The 24,839-nt window shown below is 39.9% G+C and overlaps 1 protein-coding gene and 1 long non-coding RNA gene across 2 annotated transcripts in view; both read right to left on the bottom strand.

Annotated features, from left to right (window-relative positions):
- The window catches only part of Nav3 (neuron navigator 3), a 774,463-nt gene that overhangs the window by 482,721 nt on the left and 266,903 nt on the right, over nucleotides 1-24,839 (bottom strand). The window lies entirely within an intron of this gene.
- Nucleotides 1-24,839, bottom strand: part of LOC115487471 — a 77,726-nt gene that overhangs the window by 33,989 nt on the left and 18,898 nt on the right. Inside the window, exon 2 of the long non-coding RNA XR_003949035.1 lies at nucleotides 1-24,812. This exon is cut by the window's left edge and continues 33,989 nt beyond it. This is a non-coding gene — a long non-coding RNA (uncharacterized LOC115487471). The remainder of the gene's footprint in view (nucleotides 24,813-24,839) is intronic.

The raw sequence follows: 24,839 nt of genomic DNA on the forward strand, positions 1-24,839 counted from the left end.
AGGCAGACTATAGCCTTGATTAGCAGAAGCTTGTGGGAATCTAAAATATGTTATCAGTGGATATGAATTCTTTTTGGGTGATTTATGAAGTATTTTTGACTTATGATAGTGTAAACACATGTGAGTTGTGATGAGGACAGAGCTGTGCAATCTGAGGAAGCACAAAGATCATGTCTCACGCCCACGTGAGAAACCATTTTCATAGTACGAGAAAGCAAAATAAAATCGTGTTATGAAGGTCAGCAATAGCAGCGTGTCAATCATTTGGTTATAGCGACTGGGTTTATAAGAACATATTCTTCCAGTGACAGTGCCAACAACATTTTAAATTTGTAAGCAAAAGTCCCAAGGCAATTGTTACACCTCTTACAGCCCATAGCTCTAGTCTCAGTTACATAATATAATAAAGAGCTCATCCAGACAACAGATGAAAAAGAAATATACTACAGGACACTCATCCAGACAACTGACAGTTTATGTAGAAGATGACATCTTTCCTTGGTTTATTTCTATGGAGGACGAAGGCTATGGGCTCCCTGCTCAGTCTCACTGCCTCCGTTGTTCTTTCTCTATTGGTGCATCATATAAAATGATGGCAAAGGTAGTACTTGGGAACTCTACCAAATTTGTGAAAGTAGACATCTCTTCAAGCTGCAATATAATAATATGAGGGGTGTGTGTGTGTGTGTGTGTGTGTGTGTGTGTGTGTGTGTGTGTTAAAACATAATGTCCCATTTCCATAAGTGAATTGAATACCATAGTATATTATAACACTAATTTTATGAATGTTCTTCATGTCTAATTTATTTTAGACTTATATGGCTGACAGTAGCATCCATTAATATATGTCTAATACTGAGTTATAATACTGAATGGAGATAAAAAACACATATTGCATTTCAGATAGATGACTAGATGCAAAGCATTTAATACATATCGTGTACATTTATAGTGCTTGTCAACAGGAAACTTAAAATCATTCCAGAGACAGTCCTTGCTAGTTAACTGTGGCTCAAGGAACATATTCTTCCAAGTCAGTGTCTTAGAAGATAAATGTTATTTCATAGTGTCTGTGGGTGATAAATTTGTAGCCTCTCAAGATCTACAAGAGAATGTAGTCAAGATGGAACCTGTTCTTCTTTAATAGCCTATACCAATGGAGGATTAGCCTGTTGAAAATATTTTCATGTTCAAACTGAGACAGGAGGCCTCAGTTCTTTAATACGTGGGCCTTTCCAAAGAGTTGATTAGACAATCTCATAAAAACAGCAGTCAGCTTTGCTCCAGCCTGTTCAAATCTGAATGCCAGGGACCTCAGGGTTTATCAGTAGGCTATACGCTAAAATGACCAAAATCCAAAGTTTTTAAAATTCAATAATTCATCAAATTAAAGACTTGTCCAATCTACCCTAGGAAATCAGTGTCCATTTAACTAAGTGCTTCTAAGAAGTGTAGAACGCAGACAGAAAATGAGGAGCATCAAGCCAAGTCACAGAGGATGCTACAAGAAGCCCACAAAGCCAGTAAATGCTTATGTCGTGTCTCATAGCAATGTCTTCTCTGTTAGGCATAAGAAGTGAAAGCAAGCAAAAGCTACACACACTGAGCAGTAGTTTAAGATTATAAAATGCTGATAAGAAGATGAGGTTTATTTCACAGCCTAGATCTACCTAGGCAGCGACTTGTCTTTGAAAAGGTGTCTAGCCACTTGGTTCCTGCTTCGGTACTTAACTCTGTATACAAACAGTGAGATCTTGTGAAAGACAGACTTTGCTTAACGAGTTAACTTAGGCAAGTAACTCTACACTGCTGCATCCAATTTAATCCCCTGTACACTTGCTTCAACATTGGCTAGTCTGTGGGTCACAGAAGACTCGACTACGCAAGTGATAATACCATACCACGTACATTTTAGAACGGCGTAAGATTTGATTTTGAAGACAGTGTTTCAAATCAACGGGACAGCTGGAATTCATCAGGTCCTGCTCATCATTGATTATGTTCCTATTCCAATATAAACAAAATATCTAATATGAAAACAGACGGCAGGTAGACACCATTAGATACAAATTGTACTTTAACATAGTTTGTAAGGACATGAAAGAATTTAAAAAAAAAATCAGCTTTTCTACTTCTGTGACCAGAACATTCCAGAATTAGACATAATTACCATTGAGTTCTCAAGGATAACTAAATTGTCCATTAAAACCTCATTAAGATGATATATAGTGAGTACTTCATAGATTTTTTTTCTAATAGAATGAACTTTCATAAATTATAAATCCTAAGAAATATATATTGGCTCCAACCAACTGCATATTTAAGTAGTTCAAGGAAACAATGTCTGATTGTTTTTGCATCTTGTATTATATTTCCAAAGACTATTCCTGTTCTTCCCGTGGGTCTGCAAACCCCTTCGGCTCCTTCAGTCCTTTCCCTAACTCCTCCATTGAGGACCCTGTGCTCAGTCCAGTGGTTGGCTGCCAGCATCCCACTTCTGGATTTGTCAGGCTCTGACAGAGCCTCTCAGGAGACAGCTATATAGGTGGTATTTACACTGAATGCCCCTCTGCTCTTTTGTTACTACACTGTCACTTGGCTGCCTTAGCTCTAGGGTTCATCTTAGGGCTCATTCTTCCCAGAAAGGTTCATGATTTGAGGCTGCTAAGTACATCACTGATGATAATGCTGCTGATGACGATGCTCACCTGGAAGACAGTTCATGTCCCATAGCGCTGTGGTGAATGCTTTGCCTGTGCTTATCCCTAACCCTGCATGTATGTGTGTGTGTGTGTGTGTGTGTGTGTGTGTGTGTGTGTGTGTGTGTGTGTGTGTGAAAGCAGACAGTGTTATCTCCACTGTTTTACTCTACAAGAGGGGATGGAGGTACTCAGGACACTACCCATGATCTCATGCCTGCAGATTGGACAGTTTTGCTGCAGTGTGCAGAGTCTTGCCTCATTTGTTTTACATACTCGTTGCATAGGAAAGCCCCTGGCTAATAGTGTCTCCATCCCAAAGTTCAAAAGTGTGTGATAAATGAGTTGAAATGATGCATTATAATGATAACTGCTTAAATGTGAATAAAATTTATTCCCTTACTATTATAACTGAAGGAAAAATAGGTCATATGCTGCTTAATGACATTTGCCCAGCCTAAAAGTATCAACTGTGCAACCAGCAGACTAGGCATAAATATATTTATGCTTACATTTTAACACACTTATTAAAACTTTGAGAATCTTCACTAATTCCCCACCCTCCAAATCCTATAACTTTTTTCATAGAGTTTTAAGTTCCATTTTTGCTTATTGTTTTGTGACATAGCATATGGGGCACTACATGCCACAGGTGACATGTGCAAATGCAATTGCAGATGCCAGCTCTCTTTTCAGAATATGGATCCTAGAGGTCCAACAAACCCAGGTCACATGGCTTGGTGGCAAGCGCCTCTACCAGAATGAGCCATCTCATGGACCCAATATTTCTGAAAGTATAAAATACAGTCTAATGAGTAAAAAGATAGAAAAAAACACTACCTTAAGGAGGATGAACCCTGGCATCCAAGAACACAGAATCTCAGAAAAAGAAGGTTAGTGTGGAAAAGAATTAGCAAGCACATTTACCCTCTTCTAGCCCCAGACTGTACATATGAGAATAACCCAGCATCCCTGAATATCTCCCCCCAAAAGAAATGGTCCCTTAGCAAAGAAGAGAGACCCACCATCAAATAAATATCCAAAGCCAATATTCCCACATCTACACAATTAATGTTATGGAGATAATACCATGTAGAAATGTCTAAATGCATTTCAGTTTGAAAAATAACTATCAGGTAAATACTTTGTTTGGAGGAGTCCCTAATGGAGAGAGAGAGAGAGAGAGAGAGAGAGAGAGAGAGAGAGAGAGAGAGAAAGCGCTTTATAATGGAACAATAAACTCTCAGAAAACTATGCTATGAAATGGTAGTGTGTGGAATTTATCACATACAATCTTCCTTCACATACAGTTACTATGGATAGCCTTACCCACGAACACTAGAAACAATGTCTTTGTGTCTCCCAGGAGTACTTGCTTGAAGGAATCTGGCTGCCTAGAATAATAAGAATGGCTCTCTGCTTTCTTCTATAAAGCAAACCTCTCAAATGGCAAAGGGGAATAATGGGAGCAAGCAGGTACCTAGAGGGCAGGGGCACATGTGCCTTTGAAATATGAATTTCATTTAAAAGACTATTTATCCCTCTCTGTCACTAAGCACCGCTGCTAACTCATTTCTAAGACCTCTTCGCTGCAATGCCCCAAACGTCATGTATGCACCCATATGACCAGCTTGCTTTCACAGCAGAAACACTGAAAAGAGAAAGCTGTTGGGTTCTTTTGTAAAAGACAGGGACAACAATGTACAAGACTAAAAGAGTCATGCATACATGAAATCCACCAGTGACACTGTTTAGAATCTGCTTCTCAGAAAAGAATTCAAACACCTGGAAACCACATAAAGAAATAAACCTCATTCTTCTGCCATGGTAAAAAAGGAATAGAGAGATCAATGCGGGATTAACAGGTACTGCTAAGTAAGATGTTTTCCGAATTGCAGGGAAGTGACATTTTAAACTATGGTAGAAGATAACAAAGTATTTCTATACAGCTATAATCTTAAAACATAATAAAATAGAACATTAGAAAAAATGTGTTGTTGCTGTCAAAAAATCTGATGCTATGTCCAACGAATTTGCAGAGATCAGACAGAAGGGGTTTGTTTGTTTGTTTGTTTGTTTGTTTGTTTTTTAAGTGTCTTCCCTCATTAGTCATCGTACAGTAGAAAGGCAACAGATAGCTAGCCTCTTCTGCTGCCTGGCTCTCTGCAAAGGTCGGGGAGGGAAAACCAGTTCTGATGGCAGGCACCTACAGAGAGTAAGGATCAGTGGGCAAATCCTCTACCTGTGAGCACACACCACTTGCCTTCACATACCTGTCTCAAAAAATAATGTAGAAAATGACTTGGAAGCCACTAGACACTAACCTCTGATCTCCATATGTATGTACATGTGTGTGTGTGTGTGTGTGTGTGTGTGTGTGTGTGTGTGTGTATACAGTCCATGCACATACCTTCATACACATGTGAATATATACATGAACACATACACACATACCATACATGAAAGCACAAACATATTTTTACCTCCAAAACAAAACAGACAGTCTGTGTTTTAACCACAAAAGCAATGCTTGTGGAAATAAAAATATTTAGTATAATCGGATTTAGACTTTACATCACACGTACACACATATGGAAATATTCCATGATCTCATAAACATGCACAATTTTTCATCTTTATAAAAACATTAAAAGATTTTTGTTTTGGAATTTTCTTTGAAGAGAGTAAATATAACGAGAAGACTGTGCAGCTAATTTATAGAGCCCTTCCTCGCATCCTAGGAGAACAAGGCATAAAATTCAGCACAGAAAAAAAATACACAGCAGAGGAGTGCCTGGTCTGACTTCATTAACTCCTCTCAATCATTTCATTCATTTTTTACTCTATAGCAGCCAGAAAGTGCAGCACACACATATAAGGCGCAGGGCGTGGCCTATAGACTGTGCCACCCACAATGGGAGGAGCCCACTCACATCAGTCATTAATCAACACGGGCTCTTACTGACAGGTCCATGAGCCAACCTGATCTAGGAAATTTCCCAACCGAGACTCCTTCAACTTACACTGAGCTGTGTAAAGTGGACATCTGACCTGAAGTGATTGTGTGTGTGTGTGCGTGTGTATGTGTGTATGTGTGTATGTGTGTGTAGAAAAGCATACGCAAAAGCTAGTTAGTTAATGGATGTTGTCCCTAGGGAATAGAATTTTGTTTATAAGCATGCTTCTGAATGGCTTTTCATTAATCATTTGAATTTTCCTTGTGTGCGTTTACATTTTTAAAATAAAGAAGATCCGCTTGGTGTTTTCAAGTGGAAAACAATGTTTTATGGGAGAGAAGAGAGCTAGTACTCATAGTTATTATTTTATTCTTTTGTTTATTCACTCAAATGCAATTGAAATGATAATTTGTTTTTCTCAGAATGCACAGGTATAAAATTTTAGGCCCTGAAACTGATTTCTTTTCCAATTCAAAGAAAAAGCTTTGACAAGGGGAAAAGATAAACAAAGTAATTTTTTACCATTAAATAAATGGAAAACTAAGGAGAGTTGCCAGTCAGAACACAGAATTTTCTAGAAATGACTGCCTTGATGGTTATCTTGGTTTAAGTTCAATGACTTTCACTTTGTGGTATTGGGTCCTACCACAGGGTTAAAATCCTCTATTTTCTTATTGACATTTAACATGAACACCAACAAAATAAAACAAAACAAAACAAAACAAAACAAAAACAACAAAACAAAAACCCAAAACCAAACAAACAAAAAACCCACAACCCTGATTCAGAATTGTTCCTGGCTAGACTAACTGCAGGGACAAAAGTGGAGAAGAGACTGAGGGAAAGGTCCAGTGACTGGCTCAACTTAGGATCCATCTCCAGGGATGCTCCAAGGCCTGACAATACTACTGATGCTATGGTGTGCTTACAGACAGGAGCCCAATATGTCTGTCCTTTGAGAGGCCCAACAAGCAGCTGACTGAGACAGATGCAGATATTTACACCCAACCAATGGACTGAAGTCGGAGACCCCATGGTTGAATTAGGGAAAGGCTGAAGAAGCTGAGGAGGAGGGCAACCCCATAGGAAGAACAGCAGTTTCAACCAACCTGGATCCCAGAGATCTCTCAGGCACTGAGGTAACAACCAGCCAGCATATACTAGCTGGTCAAGGTCTGCCGACACATACACAGCAGAGGACTGCCTGGTCTGACCTCAGTGAGAGAAGAGGCACCTAACTCTTGAGGACCAGGATGAGGAGGCCTGGAGGTTTGGGGTGGGGTGAGGGGGAAATCCACTTGGAGATGGGGGAGGGGAGTAGAAATGGGATGAGGAACTGTGGAAGGATGTACTGGGAATAAAAATAAATCAAAATTAACAAACATGTTATACTAAGCAAAGCCAGCTTGTAATAAGGTCTCTTAGTATCTATAAACCGGACATGGTACACTTCCAATAATTTACTTTGTCTCTTTCAAGTCTTCTCTCTTTTATTTATAAAATTTTACAGACTGCACAGGTATTAATAAAATTTCCCTCGACTATTAATGTGGCCCATATTTCAAATACAAAAGCAAAATGGAAGTGTCCTGATTTCTGTGCAAAGACAAGGCTGGAACTCTTGTGTCTTTCAGCAGAGCCTACTTCTCCCAATATGGTAAGGAAGCAGGAAGCCTGCAGCTGTGTGTGCTTGAGAGACAGTCTTTAACATCCTTCCTTCTCCAGTCCAGCAGACGCTAAGATGCACTCTGGTACACAGAAGTGCTACCCAGCCTTACTTTCTCATGTAACAAGTCAAGACCTTGTCCTTTCCTTTTTTCTTTATGTTTCTTTTTCATCATCACTTTTCATCATTATTTACCTCTCAAGTCTCCAACATGGCAGCATGAAACTGAGAGGACCCTAAAAATGAGGTGAATTAAAGGTCGTACTCAGGAGATGACTTTACTCAGAGCATCGGACAATTTACACTGTGAGGGTTAAGAAGAGTCACCTGAGTAAAGTATTTAATCATAAGGACAAGCCACAAGTGGCTAGGACACATTTATCCACAAAGGCATCTAAACAAATAATAGCCAGTTGTAATGAATAATCCAAACTGAACACAGTCCTATCTGCTTCTCCTGGGAGGGGCTCAAAAGCACATGCCAAGAGCAACCCATGCTATGGAGAACTATTCATTTATGGAGTGACTAGCTTTGGTATGCTGTGGGATATTTTATTCGACTTGTTTGAAGAATAATATGGAATGTAGATACCCTGCTTCATTCAAAATGAGATTTTTTTAATGTTGAAAAAAAAATCTACCAGTGTATGGAATTCACCATCTTGTTGAATCTTTCCTTGTTTACTTGGAGTTTTCTCAGGGTCTCAGAAATCTCCTCTCCAGCTTCATTCATGGTTTTCTGACACACTACAAATTTTTTGTTTAGAAAAATTTCACATGCAGGTATATTATATTCTCATCTTATCACCCTGCTCCCTCCAACTCTATCTGTGCTTTCTGTGTTCCCCTCTCAAACTCCTGTCCCTTTCTTCTATGATTATTAGTGGGATACATGCACATATATAACTTACCGAGTCATCTAATGTTGCTTATATATACTGAGGTTTAGAATAGACCTCTTGGATGAGAAACCTCTACAGAGGCCTCTCCCTGAAAAACAACAACAAAACAACACAAAGAAACAAAAAGCAAAACAAGCAGACAAACAAACAAAACCCTTACTCTCCCTGTGCCTTGGACTAGTCAACTAGAACAGAACCTTGTAAGCCCTCTCCCCATACAAGACATAATGTTGATGGCTGTGGTCTTACGCATGTGCTGTGTAGGTGATGCCATGGTGGGGAGTCCATAGAAACATAGTCCCTCCTCTCCTTCTTCCTATCCCTCTGGCTATAGCAATAGCCCTACTCCCCCTTCATTGGTCTTCTCAGATCTTTAGGTGTAGGAGCTGTGTTACAGAGGTGCTGACATGTAGGAATAGCCCCTCCAAGGCACTTACTGTCTGCACATGCTTGTTTTCTGCAGCAGCCTCCAGTCTGCTGAAGAAAAGAACATTTTCCAAGAGAGGGGAGAGCTAGACTTATCAAGAAAGCCCATGGGCACAGCTGCTGGCTCAGCACGGCTCTGTATAGTCTGCTCTGTTTATGTATAAAAAAGTAATGAGTATGAATTCCATACACTGGTAGATTTCTCTCAACATTAGAAAATCTCATTTTGAATGAATCAGGGTAGCTACATTCTACTTTGTTCTTCAAACGAGTTGAATTAAATGCCACAGCATAACAAAGCTAGTCACTCCAGAAATGAATACAGAGTTGGAGAGTAAGTGAAAGGTGGACTTAGGAAGAAAAAGCTCAAATAATAACTGAATATATTCAGTGTTCAGATATACTGAGCATTCCGTATATTCAATTTAAATAATATCAAATATCTGAAGCATGGCAAGAAAATGTCAGACAATATATGCTCTAAATGACAGCACCCAAGTTAATCAGGGCTGACTAAAAGTTATAATGAGTGTGGGCAGGTCTTAACATATCTTAGAAAGCCATGGCTCACTGGTGTAATCTGTCTTATTAGAAATCATACTCAATTGCCTCTTAGAGATTTATTAAATTTTTTTCATATAATGTACTTTGATCTTATTTCCCCTCTCCCAACTCCTCCCAGATCCCCCTCACTTCCCTACCTACCCAATCCGCATCATGTTCTTTCTTTCTCTCAGAAACATAAGAAATGAAGAAGAAAACAAAAAACAACCAAAAATCAAAAATAAAACAAATTTTAAAAATTAGTAAGACAAAAAGTAATAAAACAAGCAAAACAAAAATTACACACTCACACACACACATACATACACACACACACACACACACACACACACACAAAGGTATCTGCTTTGCCCAGGCTTGCCACTCCTGGACATCAGGCCTGATTTGTAGTGTGGTTGATAGACACACTGACACTCCAATGAAGAAACTAATTTTCTCTCTCCTAAAAGGAATCAGCTGCAAATAGCTTCTTGGACAGGAGTGAGACTTTGTGTTCTTAGTGCTGGAGATTTGTCGGGTTTGAACCTGTGCAGGTCTTCTATGTCCTATCCCGGTGTCTATGAGTTCATGATAGAGGAGGCAGATGACTCAGAGAAGAGCATCTTTTAGATTTTTAAAGCCAACTATAACACAATTAACTTGAGTGCCTGCGATGGGAAAGCGCTGTAAGAAGAAATAAAGGCTATTAGTCAAAGGCAGAAACAAAAAGCATGGTAGAAGTTTTCAAGTAGTTGATATTCATTCAAGAATGTATTTGGAACTTCTCTCAGAGGGATCTCTAAACCACAGATTGGGCAGGAAATGAAAGAAATTCTGAAGGAGCATGAAAATCTAATTTCGATTAAGTACATGATAATGTGATAAGAGAGGCAGAAGTACAGGCCAAGATGCGCACCAAGACCAGCTATCTGGGGCCTCAGACTGCACCATTAAGGCAGTATCTAAGCTACAGTATCTGGATATGGTACAAACAGTGGAGTTCCAGGGCAGAGCACTAACCTAAAGCCATACATCCCAAACGTTTGTCCCTAGATCAGCACCCCTCCCCACAACCTGGCACTTTCTAGATAAGCAGATTCGTAGGTTCTACCCCTTAGCAACAAAATAACACATTAGGGACTAGGCAGAGGGTAACCTTATATTCTTTCTGGATGATTGACATGCAGATTGAAATTTGAGCATCACTGTAATAAATAAAGGAATCTGGGTAATTGATGATGACTTTGCAGCATCAGGTCAAGCCAAGGCAAAGCCCTGTGGCCCTCCTGGGAAGCTTTCTAATCTACAGAGACAACTTTCCAGGTTGTATGGGTGAGTGGTCAAGTGCCACCTTCAAAAGGAACACAGGTGATACCTAAACTTGAGACCAGGGTGCTGGTGGGCCTGAAATGCAAGTTTGCTGAGCATTTTAGCCGAGTTTCTGTTAGCGCAAAAAATACCTGACACAATCTGCTTTTGGAGGGGAAAGAGATGAGATTAAGTTCACAGTTGAAGGTTTTGGTCCACAGTTGATTGCTCAGTGCTATTAGACCTATGTGTGAGGTGGAGGTAGATTCTGGATCGCACAGCATGTAAGGAACAAATGTTAAAATACAATATTTCACTTCATGATGAGGAAGTAGACAGGAAAGAAAGGAAGAGACCAGGGTCCCTTGATCCCCTTAAAACATGAATCCTGAGTCCTAAAGGTGTTCATCAGGCCCTACTACTCAAAGTTTCCATAATCCCCTAGTATTGACATTGTCTGAGAACAGCTTTTAACATATGAACCTTTGGAGAAGTGGTTCTGGCACTGATGGCCATGCCCCCTTTAGGGGTCGAATGACCTTTATGTAGATGTCACATATCAGATATCCTGTATAGCAGACATTTACATTACAATTCATAATGGTAGCAAAATTACAATTATGAAATAGGAACAAAAACATTTTTATGGTTAGAGCTCACAACAGCACAAGAAACTGTATTAAAGGGTCACAGTGTTAGGAAGGCTAAGAACCTCTGCTTTCGAGGATAACCTCCAAACCATAGCCGTGAGTCTGACTTCACAGGAGTGACACAGAAAGTACCACCTCAATAATGTTGCTGTTGTTTTAATCTAACTTTTTATGGAAATACTTAAGAGTATGGAAACTACATACGTTATGCACAAAACAATACATTACCACAGAATGAATGTTATGGCAAGCCCGGACAGTTGAAGCAGCAAGGCTAATTGCAAGCCATTGATCTTCCTGCTCAGAGAGCAGAGGTTGAGGTTGAGTAAATGACCACACTCCCACCCTTCATAATGTATTACAGTGCAGCTCAAATGTTTCCATTGGACTCACAGAATTGGATGTTACCAGACACTTGAAAGTGAGAAGAAAGACCAGAAAGTGATAGGTGTTCTTGCTGAGGTCATGGAATGGCTCAGAAAGCCAAGCTATATATAGCCAGACACTGTCTCCCAGGTCACCATCTTTCTCCTGGATCATACTGGATGCCAAAAAAATAAAAGAAGCAGTCAGCGAACCAGTGGGACTTAGAGGATTCAATGGTGAGAATACCACACAAAATGCCAGGTCACTCTAGAGAACCCTTGGTTCTAGGTAACTAAACATGGCTACCACCATGGACAACTGGCAGAGACACAAGAGGGAGTGGCCTCAGCTGCTTAGCATTTAAAGCCTCAGGAAGGCCAAATGATTCTATTACCCTTATTAGCATCTTCATATGGCCCAAGTCCATATCTAAAACAAAACAAATATTTTACACATACAATAAAACAGCCTGCTTAAATTTCATGGAAAGGATAACAGTGTCTCCGTTGACACTGGTGATTAATTCTAATAAGAGCTTGCTTTAGAAGGTTTCTGGCAGCCATTGTGAGCTGACAGCTCACCAAAGACAAGCACTGCATTGTTTACAGCAGCAAATGTGGGAACAATAATAATGTTGCGCCATCGTTTCTCCCTCCTCTGGATATGTTTAAGAAGGATGCTTGAATAACATTAAAGACCGTGTCCGTATCTTGAAATTTTTATGGAAGGAATATAAAAGCAATGACAGATCCATAAAATTTCTTCCTTTATAATCAATTTTGTTTTGAAGTTATTGGAAATCTGGCATCAGAGATGCAATAAAGCAATTTCAATTGTGCCTGTTCTCTCAATTGCTTCATGTCTTGCGGGTTTTATTTTTTTTTCAATTATTTGCATGATATCTCATATTGTTGAGAAAAAGAACGAATTTAATAAAAAACCTTTAAGTGAAAATATGAACAAATGAGTTTCATTCTAGCATGCATATATGTGTGTGTTTCATATTTTATTCTGATTCATTCTCCCATTCTCCTACCTCCTATCCTGCACTTCTGCACCTCTGAACCCCTTCCTTTTCTCTACCTCATGAGCCCCCCTTATCTTATTCTGTCATGGCATGTGCATCATGTACCCCTCTCTTTCACCCCTCACTTAGGAATATTTTTATTGGTTATTTCATTTATTTACATTTCAAATGTTATTCCCTTTCTGGTTTCTCCTCTGGAAACCCCCTATCCTATCTTCCCTCCTCCTGCTTCTATGAGGGTGCCCCCTCACCCACTCCTACCTCCCTGCCCTGGCATTTCCCTACACTGGGGTATCAAGCCTTCACAGGACCAAGGGCCTCTTCTCCCACTGATGCCCAACAAGGCCATCCTTTACTACACATGCAGCCGGAGCCATGGGTCCTTTTACGTGTACTCTTTGGTCGGTGGTTTAGTCCCTGCAAGCTGTTGGGGCTCTGGTTGTTTGATACTGTTGTTTCACCTATGGGGTTGCAAACCCCTTCAACTCCTTCAGTCTAACTTCTCACCACTTTAGAACCAACACCTTTGGCCAATCCCTGTGAAGCAGATAATGTCAGCTGATCTCCACACTATTCTGCAATTACTTGCTGTATGAAATCTATAGAGTTCAGAGAAGACATGGCAAGGAAGGCTGTTTTCTCTGTCTGCTTGCTTGCTCTCTAGAGAGACAAGGTGGGCAAATGAAAGCAAATAAATGAGCCAGGAGAGAGCAGTGGAGCAGAGAGTGCGTGACAGCAGTGGTTTTGTAGGTTCAAGAGGACAGACTGAAAGAGACCTGGACACCTGATGATCAGGATGAGGTTGTAAACACAACCAGCATCACCCACATGTAGATTGGGTAGTCTGAATATAATGCTCCCCCAACCCCCCCCCCCCGCGGCTCTTTTCTCATCTTTCAAACTGTAAATATACACAGAGAATCATTTACTTCTTGAGAAGTCAGATCATTAGTGATAACTCCTGGCATGATTGTGAGTCCATCACTTTGAATCTTTCCATTTTCTTTTCTGCATTTTTGTTCCACTGCTTCTAGAATATGGTCAACTTGCTATTATTATCTCTTGTTTTGTTTTTTTAATTATTTTATTTATTTACATTTCAGTAGTTTCCCCTCTTCCTGGTCCCCCTTCTACAGTTCCTCATCCTACTGTTCCTCCGCCTTGCCTCCAAGAGGGTAGGTACTCTCCCCCCTCACCAGACCTCCCCCTTCTCTGGGCCTCAAGTCTCTTGAAGATTAAGTGCATCTTCTCCCACTGAGGCCAGACTAGGCAGACCTCTGCTATGTAAGAGTCCAGGGCCTCAGACCAGCCAGAGGAAGCTCCTGTTTGCTGGCTCAGTCTTGGGGAGCTCCCAGGGGTCTGGGTTAGTTGAGACCGCTGGTCTTTCTATGGGGTCACCCTCCCCTTCAGCTTCTTCAACCTTTCCCCAATTCAACCATAGGGGTCCCTGACATCAGTCCAGTGGTTGACTGTAAGTATCTGCATCTGTCTCAGTCAGGGTCTCTCAAAGGACAGCCATGCCAGGTTCCTGTCTGTATGCACAGCATAGCATCATTCATAGTGTCAGTCCTTGGTCTCTCCTCCTCCACAGGAGATGGATCATAATTTGGGCAGGTCACTGGACAGCCTTTGCTGCAATCTGTTCTCCATTTTTGTCTCTGCAGTTCTTTTAGACAAGAACAGTTCTGGGTCAGAAATTTTCACTGTGGGTTAGTAACCCAGTCCCTCCACTTGAGGCCCTGTCTATCTGCTGAAGGTGGACTCTTTGAATTCCCTCTCTTGAATGTTGGGCAGTTTTGCTAAGGTCATCCCCATTGAGTCCTAAGAGTGTCTCACCCCTAGGGTCTCTGGTACTTTATAGAGGGTTTCCCCCACCTCCCACCCCTGAGGCTGCATGGTTCCATTCATTCTCCTGTCTCTATGGATTTCTTACCTGTTCGCTGTCCCCATACCTGATCCTGTTCCCCTCTCCTCTCCTACCAGATCCCTCCCCCTCCTGCTACCTCCAGTGATTACTTTATTCTCCATTCTAAGTGGGACTGAAGCATCCACACTTGGGCCTTTCTGCTGGTTACCCTTTCTTAAGATCTGTGAGTTATATCCTAGGTATTCTGTACTTTTTTGGCTAATATCCACTTATCAGCGACTACATACCCTGCATGTCTTTTTGGGTCTGGGTTATCTCACTCAGGATAATATTTTCTAGTTCCATCCATTTGCCTTCAAAATTCATGATGCCTACCTTACACCAATTAGATTGATTAAGATAAAAAAAAAACTCAGGTGATAGCACATTAGCGAGGATGTGGAGAAAGAATAACACACCTCCATTGCTGGATAACACACCTCCATTGCTGGATAACACACCTCCATTGCTGGTGGAATTGCAAACTTGTACAACCAGTATGGAAGTCAGTCTGGCAGTTCCTCAGAAAATTAGAAATAGTTCTACTAGAAAACACAGCTATACCACTCTTGGACATATACCCAAAAGATGCCCTACCATACCCAAGGCCATGTGCTTCACTATGTTCATTTCTTGTTGAAAACTAAAATTACTCATAGATTTTTAGATATCCTAAGGCCCAGAATGAAGACATAAACCACTCTAACTTCCAAAGTAGTAGACATTTGCTAAGTAGCATGCCCCCAGGTTTATTATTAGATAGTTCAAATACCTTTTGTGCTTGAAATAGCGAAGAGCAATATTTTTCAGATTTCTTTAAGATTAACTTTAAGAGGTCTAATATTCATGCATTTTCTTGATACAAACTAGAAACTTGGAATTGAATTCATTAACTATGGTGACTAATTTTTATTGCTTTCTTTCAATCCTTTCTCACATCCCTAGAAAAGCAAATCAGTAGATTCTAGGCCTGATCACATTATAGTTCCAATCGTGGATTAAACAGAATCTGCGGAGTAGTTCAGGATCATTCCTACTGTTTTGGGACACGGATTCTTCATCCCTCGTGTGTTTGGCTTCCTTGAAAATATTTATGTAATATTACATCTTGACTCAAGATGCAATGAAGTCATAAGAGGTCAGTCCATGTAAAGTAGTAGGAGTCTTCAATTCAGAGCTAAAAGTTATTTTTTGGACAAGGTATAACTATGTATCACAGGATGGCCTAGAACACTTTACACAGACCAAGCTAGCTTTGAACCCACTGAGATTCTTCTGCTCCTACCTGCTGAGTGATAGATCAAAGGTGTGTACTACCACACTCAGCAAAGCCACTTTTAATACAGTCTGTGGCATCAAGCAATGCACAAATTAGCACCTGCTTGTGCACTGCATGAACTCGATAGACATTGGTTGATCAGATACTACATGTTAGGTTCTAGGACTAAAGCAGAAAGAAAATGAAAAGAGAGTCTCCCTCCCCTGAGGTATCCCTATTCGAGCAGACTAGGGAGGACAGAAACAGACTGGTCCAGTGTTCTAGGGTAATTAAGAAAGGACAGCAGAGGAAAACATATCTTGAGAGAAAATGAACACTTAACTCACTGTTGGTTTGGTAGAAGTAAAGCTTAACACAGTGGGGTCAGGGGTATAGTTGAAGGACTTACTCTGAAAGCTTGCAACGTGTCTCATATCCCAGAATCCATGCAAAGGGCAAAGGAGAAAAGCAACTCCACAGAGCTGTTCTCTGACCGCTAGACAAGCAGTGCGGTACATGTGCCCACACACCATTAATTAAGAATCTAAAGATAAAATATGCCAGATCAAAACTATTGTATCACCTGACAATAAACAACACATCCAGTTCTTTCAGATTTAGTGTGAAATGCCTCTGGCTCAAATAGCAAATTCGTTCACAGAACACTGAAACTCTTGGAGTTGCCAATTCCCTCCTAAAGTAAATCACCATTTATTTTATGCATGAGAGAGACATTTCAACAGAAAAAGCACTAAGTATTTACTCAAACTCCTACCAGGTAACTCATTTTACCTGTGTCATTTTGAAGAAGAAAGCTCTCAGAATCAGAAACTCTAAAACCTGGAGAAGCAAAAATTAATTGCCATTTAGGAAAACCTAAAAATCATAAAATAGTAGCTGGGTATTAAATATGTATTTCCATATGAACAAATGTCCCTCTGGAGTCACACACAATACAGGATATGAAAGCAAGCCAAAGATTATAATGAATTCAAGACAAACCCCAGTTACTGCCATTTTTTTGTCTATGTTGTTTTTTTATATTATAATCAAAGATTCAGGAAATAGGATGCATTTCCTCTAGCAAGCGATTGCATCTTTAATCTTAGAGGACAATATGAACAAGGCAAGGAATCCCCAGTAGAGATTATCTTTCATCTCAGAGGGTAAAGAGGGCAGTAGTTGAGAGAAATCCCAGTGCAATTGATATGCAGGAAAGAAGCCGTGTGGTCTACACCTTTTTACTTGCCTTTGTAAAATACAACCAAATGATATGGAACTTTGCTTCTTGACATTTTATTACTGATCACAGAATACACTGGCTACTGACTCTTCTGTGGAAACACAGAAGTTGCTAAAACAAAAAACTACTCTAAGTTCTCTGAGTTAAGGGCCACGGAACAAGCGCTATTCATTTAACTCTGATAATTCTCTTGCTGCAATTTTTCACTGTACACATGGAAACACCGAGTGTATAGAAGCCTTAAAGAACAAAACTGAAGTGTCCTTTTTTGTTTGTTTGTTTTGTTTTTTGTTTGTTTGTATTTGTTTTGTTTTTGAATTTTCAAGACAGGGTTTCTCTGTGTAGCCCTGCCTGTCCTGGAACTCTATAGACCAGGCTGGCCTCAAACTCAGAAATCTGTCTGCCTCTGCCTTCCAAGTGCTGGGATTGAAGGCATGTGCCACCACTGCTTGGCTCTGAAGGACTGTCTTTAAGGTACATATGCACACACCAAAAATGGTACCATCAGATTAGTTGGTTAAAAACAAATAGTTTATGGTATTCTTTTCTTTTAAAGTACAACTGAAAGGCTGTTCAATAAATTTAAAGCAACAAAGTATGTTCCTACAAATGGCATGCGGTGAATACAGGACTATCGTCCTGTATCTTCTGAGGCAGATGCTGAATAAATTTTCCATCGGAATATTTCCTTAAGCTAGTTAGAACTTTACCAATAATCACTGTTGATGGAGCAAGTGTAAGCCTAGCTCCCAACGTGAGGCCACACAGAATAGAAGTAAACCTGAGAGCTGCCATTGGTTTCCAAGGATGACCCAACATTGAAGCATTGCCAAAGACAGTCATCTATCCAGAGTGAATTTGGATAGATGGTTTCTGATTCCATCTAGAATAGTGGGTCACAAATCCCACAGGGATTGCATATCGGAAATTCTGCATATCAGATATTTACATTATGACTCATAACAGTATCAAAAGTACAGCTATAAAGTAACCACAAAATAATTATATGGTTTGGGGTCAGCACAACATGAGGAACTATATTAAAGGGTCGCGCCATTAGGAAGGGTGAGGACCATTGCTCCAGACCTTCATGTTCTTCCACTCTCTTTGTATTTTCTCCTGTTATGTCCCTTCTATAATCCTTCACTCTCCTGAAATACTCATTCTGCCCTTCCAGAAGAGTTACTAAGTCAGCTGTATAATTCACAGGGGCAAACTAAAATTAAACAAATATTCTCATATCTGTCTCTTTAGACCCCATCTTTAAACTTCACTTTATCCTACACAGAATATTCTATTTTCAACCTTTGCGCCTATAGAGCATAAGACCATCTTCCTCCACATGTCACTTTTGTGATGTCTCTGTATTTCCTTCTTTCCCTCATCCTGAATATAAATGTAAAACTGTCACAGGCAGAAAACAGAAGGAGGAGGAGGAAGGAAAGGGGATGAAAGACTAAAACAACTGTAGATTTGCTCTCCATTCATGATGTGTCCCTAGCTCTCTGCATCCTAATAAGAGACCATCGGCTTGTCTGCAGAGTCTTTGAAAGCAGCCCACATTTTATCCCTTCCCTGGCTCAATTCTCATTGTGCTTTCTTGGTCTTCCAACTGTTGTACTGAAACCCAAACTCACTACATATCTCAAGTGCTTATTATAGCTCTCATCTCATCTAACTTTTCAGCCCTTATAGTTTCCAATAACACTCCTTCCTCCATTCCCATACATCAGTACACATACATTGCTGTACTTGCACATGAACATAAGACAAGTACCTTTGAGCCAACTTTAATATGCATCATGCACAAATGCCACAAGTAAAAGACCCCTGGTGCTCTTAGGATACTTCTATCTCCTTCATAAGTAGAGAAATAACCAACAAGAAACATCAAGAAAACATGCATATCTCCCTTCTGGGGTTGATTCCTTGCGGAGAAGAAAAATGATAAATAACTTTAGGAAATAGAAGGAAAGTGAATCACTCATTTTCCATAATTGACAGTCAAGAGCCTTAAAAATCTCGGCAATCTCCCTGGTGCTGAGTTATAGCTGCTTGTGAATAAGCTGAATATTAAATTTGAGCCATGTTTGAGTTAGGGATGGATCCTGAAAGAATGTGGAAGCTATTTTCTTTTAAGCAGAAGGTTTCAGAGCAGATTGAATTTAACAGGCATTTGTAGACTGCTCTTATTGGAGCAATAGAGTGGGGCCCACAACTTAGAAGGTGTTCTAATTTTATTCTTCCCTATTTTCCTTCCCATCTTTCCCTCTACAGAAGTGGTTATGACCTCCAACCCTAAAATTAGTTTTGTTGCTTCTTCACAACTGTAATATTGCTACTGTTATGAATTATAATATAAATATCTGATATGCAAGAATGGATGCTATAAAGACATACAGTCTTTACAAAAAATTCTGAATTTATTGTTTATTTCCCATCCAGTCCTCAATGCTGGTGGCCTTTATACAATATATATGTCTATGGATACAAACACACACACACACACACACACACACACACACATATATATATATATATATATATATACACACATATATACATATATATATATATATATATACATGTGTATGTATACATATATATATGTGTATATATATATAGCACTGAAGACTCTATCTTAGGATTTGGTTGCTACATCTGATGTTTTTAACTGAGAAAGAAGATTTCCCTCGTTAGAAGTGAATTTTGACAATTGGAATCTTTAGTATAGCAGTTAAATCAGTATTTAAAATATACACAAGCATTTCTGCAAGCTTCAATTTCACAGACACTGTTAGAACAACAGCTGTCTAAATCTCTGGCTTAGAGATGTCTGATGACTAATTCCCCTCAGACAGACCACAATCTATTCTTCAGAATTCTCATTTAAAGCACATCATTTTCATCAGAACCCTTGAAATTTGTCATTATGTACTACGCAAAATTGAGCTGTCTCTATTTGGCATGGATGTATATTTGAATTCCTCACTTCCTATCTTTTTCATGTACCCATTAATCCCCCTACCACAAAAAAATTCCTGTTACTGTAAAATGGCCTTAGCTGTCCTACACCATGGTTTATTCACTCAAACATGCTCATGACTTAAAATCTTCTTGGCCAGGAAACTTCCTCATTAACCCTCAACTCCCAGTATAAACATCAGTAATCCTTGGGAATCTCTCAGTGGAGAACTCTGCTTTATTGTCTATGCTTGCTTACATTTTCATGCTATTACAGAACATTTTGAGTCATATTTTAATTTACTTTCTGTATGTCTGATCCAATCTGTTTCTGAAGGACAAAATTCCCCTCTAATTCATCTGAAGATCTCCATCACTCTGGCAATAGACAGTGGTGTTTGTGGGATGTCTAATAGATTCTCTAAAAGTTCAACAAGGCCTACAACATGCAGGAAGGATAATAAAGAAGCACACCTTTCATGGAAAAATACAAAATGATTGCCCCAAATCAGCCTGAAATACCTCGTCATAATCCTTTCTAAGTTATCCATAGGAAAAACAACAGATAAAGTATTACTAGCCAGCAGGCAATCATAAAGTACGTTCTAATGCTAACACTAACATTCAATGACTGCATGGCCTTGGGCATTTCAGTTATACTTTAAGCTTCATTTACCTTATGCAAAATGAGAATAATAGCTGCCCTACACCATGGGATGTATGTAAGGATAAAGGTTTTTAGTGGACTAAAGCATTCCAACAAGACACTGCTCTGTCCAGTAGTAAATAAGGGTTTAAGTCAATAAAAATTCAGAAACAAAGTGTGAATGAGATAAAATAACTTACATGTTAAAATTGCATATATGACTCCAATGCTGTGTATATGTCTTAAAAAATAGATACAAAAGGTTGTGGTATACAGAGGAGGTATGTGTGGAGTGGGGACTGGAGATTGTTCACATCTATTCTCAATATTCTCTCTTAAGAGCACACTTCTAAAACATAGCAGCCATGAAACCGATAATTTATTCTCTTTTAAGGGTTAATCTCAGCATAGAGAAATCAGGTACTTATAGAAGTGGACATGCCACAGTGAGGCCAGTCTGGGGGATTATTATCTGGAGTATATGAAGAACTTGTGCAAAGGATCAAGAAAATAACTCAGTTCTTAAAATGTGCTTTGGAAGTGAATAGGAAATTCTCAAGAAATGTTAATGCTAACGTTGGAAGCGTTCAATATTCTTAGTCATCAGGAAAATGCAAATTAATAGTAATTAGAGATACCCACTCAGTCCAGTCAGAACAGGTATTGGCAAAAAAATTAAATGGCAGCAGATGTTGCTGAGGCTGTAAAGGGAGATGCACCTGTATTCATTATTGGGAGGGGTGGAGACTGCCTCATCCATTTTGGAAATCAATGTAGTGGCTTCTCAGCAAGCAAGAAACAGAATCAACAAATGACTCAGCTATAACACTTGTGGTTTGAAAGGACTCTATATCTTATTACAGGCATACTTGCTCATCCATATTTATTGCTACTCTATTCAAGATAGGTAGGGAAAGAATTTGCCTAGATATCCACTAAAAGATGAATAGATTATGAAAATATGGCACACACAATGAATTCTATCAAGGTGCAAAGATGAATGAAATTATAAAGTTTTGCAGGCAAATGGATTGATCTGGAAAGAAGAAACTCACTGAGCTAAGCAACCCAGGGCCACAGAAACAAATGTCACCTAACCTGAACCATCTGTAAATTCTAGTTTCAAATCTTCAATGTTTACCTGCTCAGTCTGAGGAACCTATAGAAGCCAGGAAACTAGAAGAGTCAAACAGTAGACGGAGGATGCCTTAAGGGAGAGGAACTCATAACACATAGGCTATAGAAAGGTATCAAGTCCTGAAGGAGGAATGGTTTAAGCAGGATGGCTGCATGAGATCAGAGAGTTGGGGACCATGACATAAAGGTTAACCAAAATGAAGGCTCTATGAAAAAATGAATTCATTAGGATAGATAGACAGACAACAGAAAATAGTTAGAAGGGAGCTATCCTACATGGCTGAATAATGCTGTTTTTATATCCACTTTTATGAAACCAAAAAATTCTAAGCCAGGTATAGTTGATATTGGACACCTGGTGAGTTGGTGCATACAAAAACTTCAAAGACCCCACAACAATACAGGGAGTTATAATTTCTCTTTGCTCCCTGCAAAAAATAGATAATGGGACCCCAATACTATTGCTGAAGATATTACATATTTTCTTCCCAAAATGTAGAGACATTTTTATTCACTTAAACAGTATTTTATTACTTGACGGTGTAGTGTCTGTTTGGAGTGGTTTAGTTCATTAACTGCCTCTATCTTTACAAATACCCATGGTGTAGGGCAGTTATCATTCTCATTTTGCATAATGTTTCACCATGATACTAGCTGAAATCCTATTTAATTCCATTGATAAAAGATTGGTATTTGCATTTGTGTCAGTAAAAATGCCTAGGCCAATGAGACAGAGTTGGAATATACTGTGTGCCTGCTGTAGGCACCGAGGATACTGAGCCAGACACCTTAATTTAAAATTTAAATGGTGAACAGATGCTGCAGGAACACACTCTCTCTCTCTCTCTCTCTCTCTCTCTCTCTCTCTCTCACACACACACACACACACACACACACACACACACACACACCCCACACTGAGAGAGGGAGAGATACAACAATGTCTTATTGGTGGTTAGAAGCCCATCCCAACAGGGCTGAAGCAAAGTGTTACTTTCTGTCCCAAGCAGCATCTAATTCCTACTGCCTTCCTGAAAGAAAGCGTTCTCCACCCTTGCCAGGTCACATGCTAGATATAGATGTACAATGGTTCTCCTTGAAACCATCAACTGTGAAACGATCGTGGCTACAGATCTCCCTCTCAGGTTGTACCGTGGATGTCATTAGTGCTCAGTAGAGTACTCTGCTTTGGTGCTAAGTCCTATTCTGATCTGCCTTTTATAACAATACAAATCATCTCTTTCAGTTCTACCAGCTTTATCTTTTCACAAAGGCCAACTGCATCTGGATGGGCAGAACACCAGGCAGGTTCTGCTTTCTCATCCCTTCAAATGGCTACAACTTTGCTATCCATATTCTTATGGGAAGAAATCCAAGACCATGAGTTCTCTCTAGTAGTGAGCCTCATACTTCCCATGCGTCACCTCACTACCACACACGAGTCTATGGTTACTCTGTTAACCATTGGATTGCTTTCATTCTTAGACTTGGATTACCTTAAAAGCTGAGAAAGTGTCACCTAGCTTTTATATTCTTAGCACCTGATTTAGCAGCTGGAAATGAATAGTTGGTCCTTGAATATGTTCAACTCATCCTAATATGAAAATACCAAGATATACTGCAGAATGCTGAGTACTCTGTACTGTCTCTGAATTTGGTTTAACATGTGGCTGTCAGAAATAGAGCCCAGAAAAGGTCCAGCAACATGCCCAAAGTGGGTTCCAGCTCAAGGGGAGGTCCCAAGGCCTGACACTATTACAGAAGCTATGGAGCATTCACAAAAAGGGACCTAGCGTGTCCACACTTTGTAAGACCCAACAAGCAGCTGAAAGAGTCAGGTGTAGATATTTGCACCCAACCAATTGACAAAAGCTGCTGACCCCTGTCATTGAATTAGGAAAAGGCTAAAAGAAGTTGAGGAGGAGGTCAACCCTGTAGGAGGACCCCAGTCTCAATCTGGGCCCTGGGATCGCTTAAACACTGGACCAACAAACAGACAGCATACACAAGCTGATATGAGACCCCCAGCACACACATACAGTAAAGGACTGCTGGGTCTGTGTTCAATCAGAGAAGATGCACCTACCCCTCAAGAGACTGGAGGCCCTATTGAGTTTAGAGGTCAGGTGGGGGTGGGGGGTGGGGGGGACACCAGAATCAACCAGTCTAATGATTCTGAAATATTGTTACAGTAAGGTTCCTCCTACCTGAGACATATATAATTTGCACATTTTTCTTTCTTATTATATCACAATAAATTCATCTGTTAGAATTAAATCTGAATGAATATAAAAATATTTAAATCAAACATATACAAGGCAAAGCAAATAATACAAAATGGCTCTTTTCTTCTACAAAGTTTTGCTCGATACTAAATGATGCAGCAAAAACAATCATAAATCATAATGAATGTTTTCTATCAGCATTCACTTAGTATGAACTACATATAAGGCACTGTGTTGCAGTGAAGTACTATGAACTCTTTTTAAAATAAAAATTGTGTATATTGGGGAAATCATAAGAGCGTGTTTTGCAACCCATAGCAAAATGCTGGCTGCAGTCAAACCAGTACCTGGAGCCACCTCCTTACACAGCTACTGTGTATATTTATGGTAAGAAGACCTGAAATTTAACTCTCTCAGCATTTTCAAGTACACATTATTATCAATGATAATCACCTTACATAATTAGGTTTCTGAACTTTTACATCTCAGACACTTGCAATTTTATGCTTTTCTTGATCAATTCTGTGGCATTTTCCTGCCTCCTGCCTTGGTAACAACCTTTCCATTCTCTGCCTCAGTGTCTACCTTAGTGTCCACCTCAGTGTCCACCTCAGTGTCCACCTCAGTGTCCACCTCAGTGTCTACCTCAGTGTTTACCTCAGTGTCTACCTCAGTGTCTACCTCAGTGTCTACCCCAGTGTCTCAGTGTCTACCTCAGTGTCTGCCTCAGTGTCTACCTCAGTGTCTACCTCAGTGTCTACCTCAGTGTCTCTCTACCTCAGTGCTTGCCTCAGTGTCTGCCTCAGTGTCTACCCCAGTGTCTCTCTACCTCAGTGTCTACCTAGGTGTCTGCCTCAGTGTCTGCCTCAGTGTCTGCCTCAGTGTCTACCTCAGTGTCTACCCCAGTGTCTCTCTG

This window comes from Mus musculus, chromosome 10 (assembly GCF_000001635.26).
Source record: "Mus musculus strain C57BL/6J chromosome 10, GRCm38.p6 C57BL/6J".
Classification (NCBI taxonomy): Eukaryota; Metazoa; Chordata; class Mammalia; order Rodentia; family Muridae; genus Mus; species Mus musculus.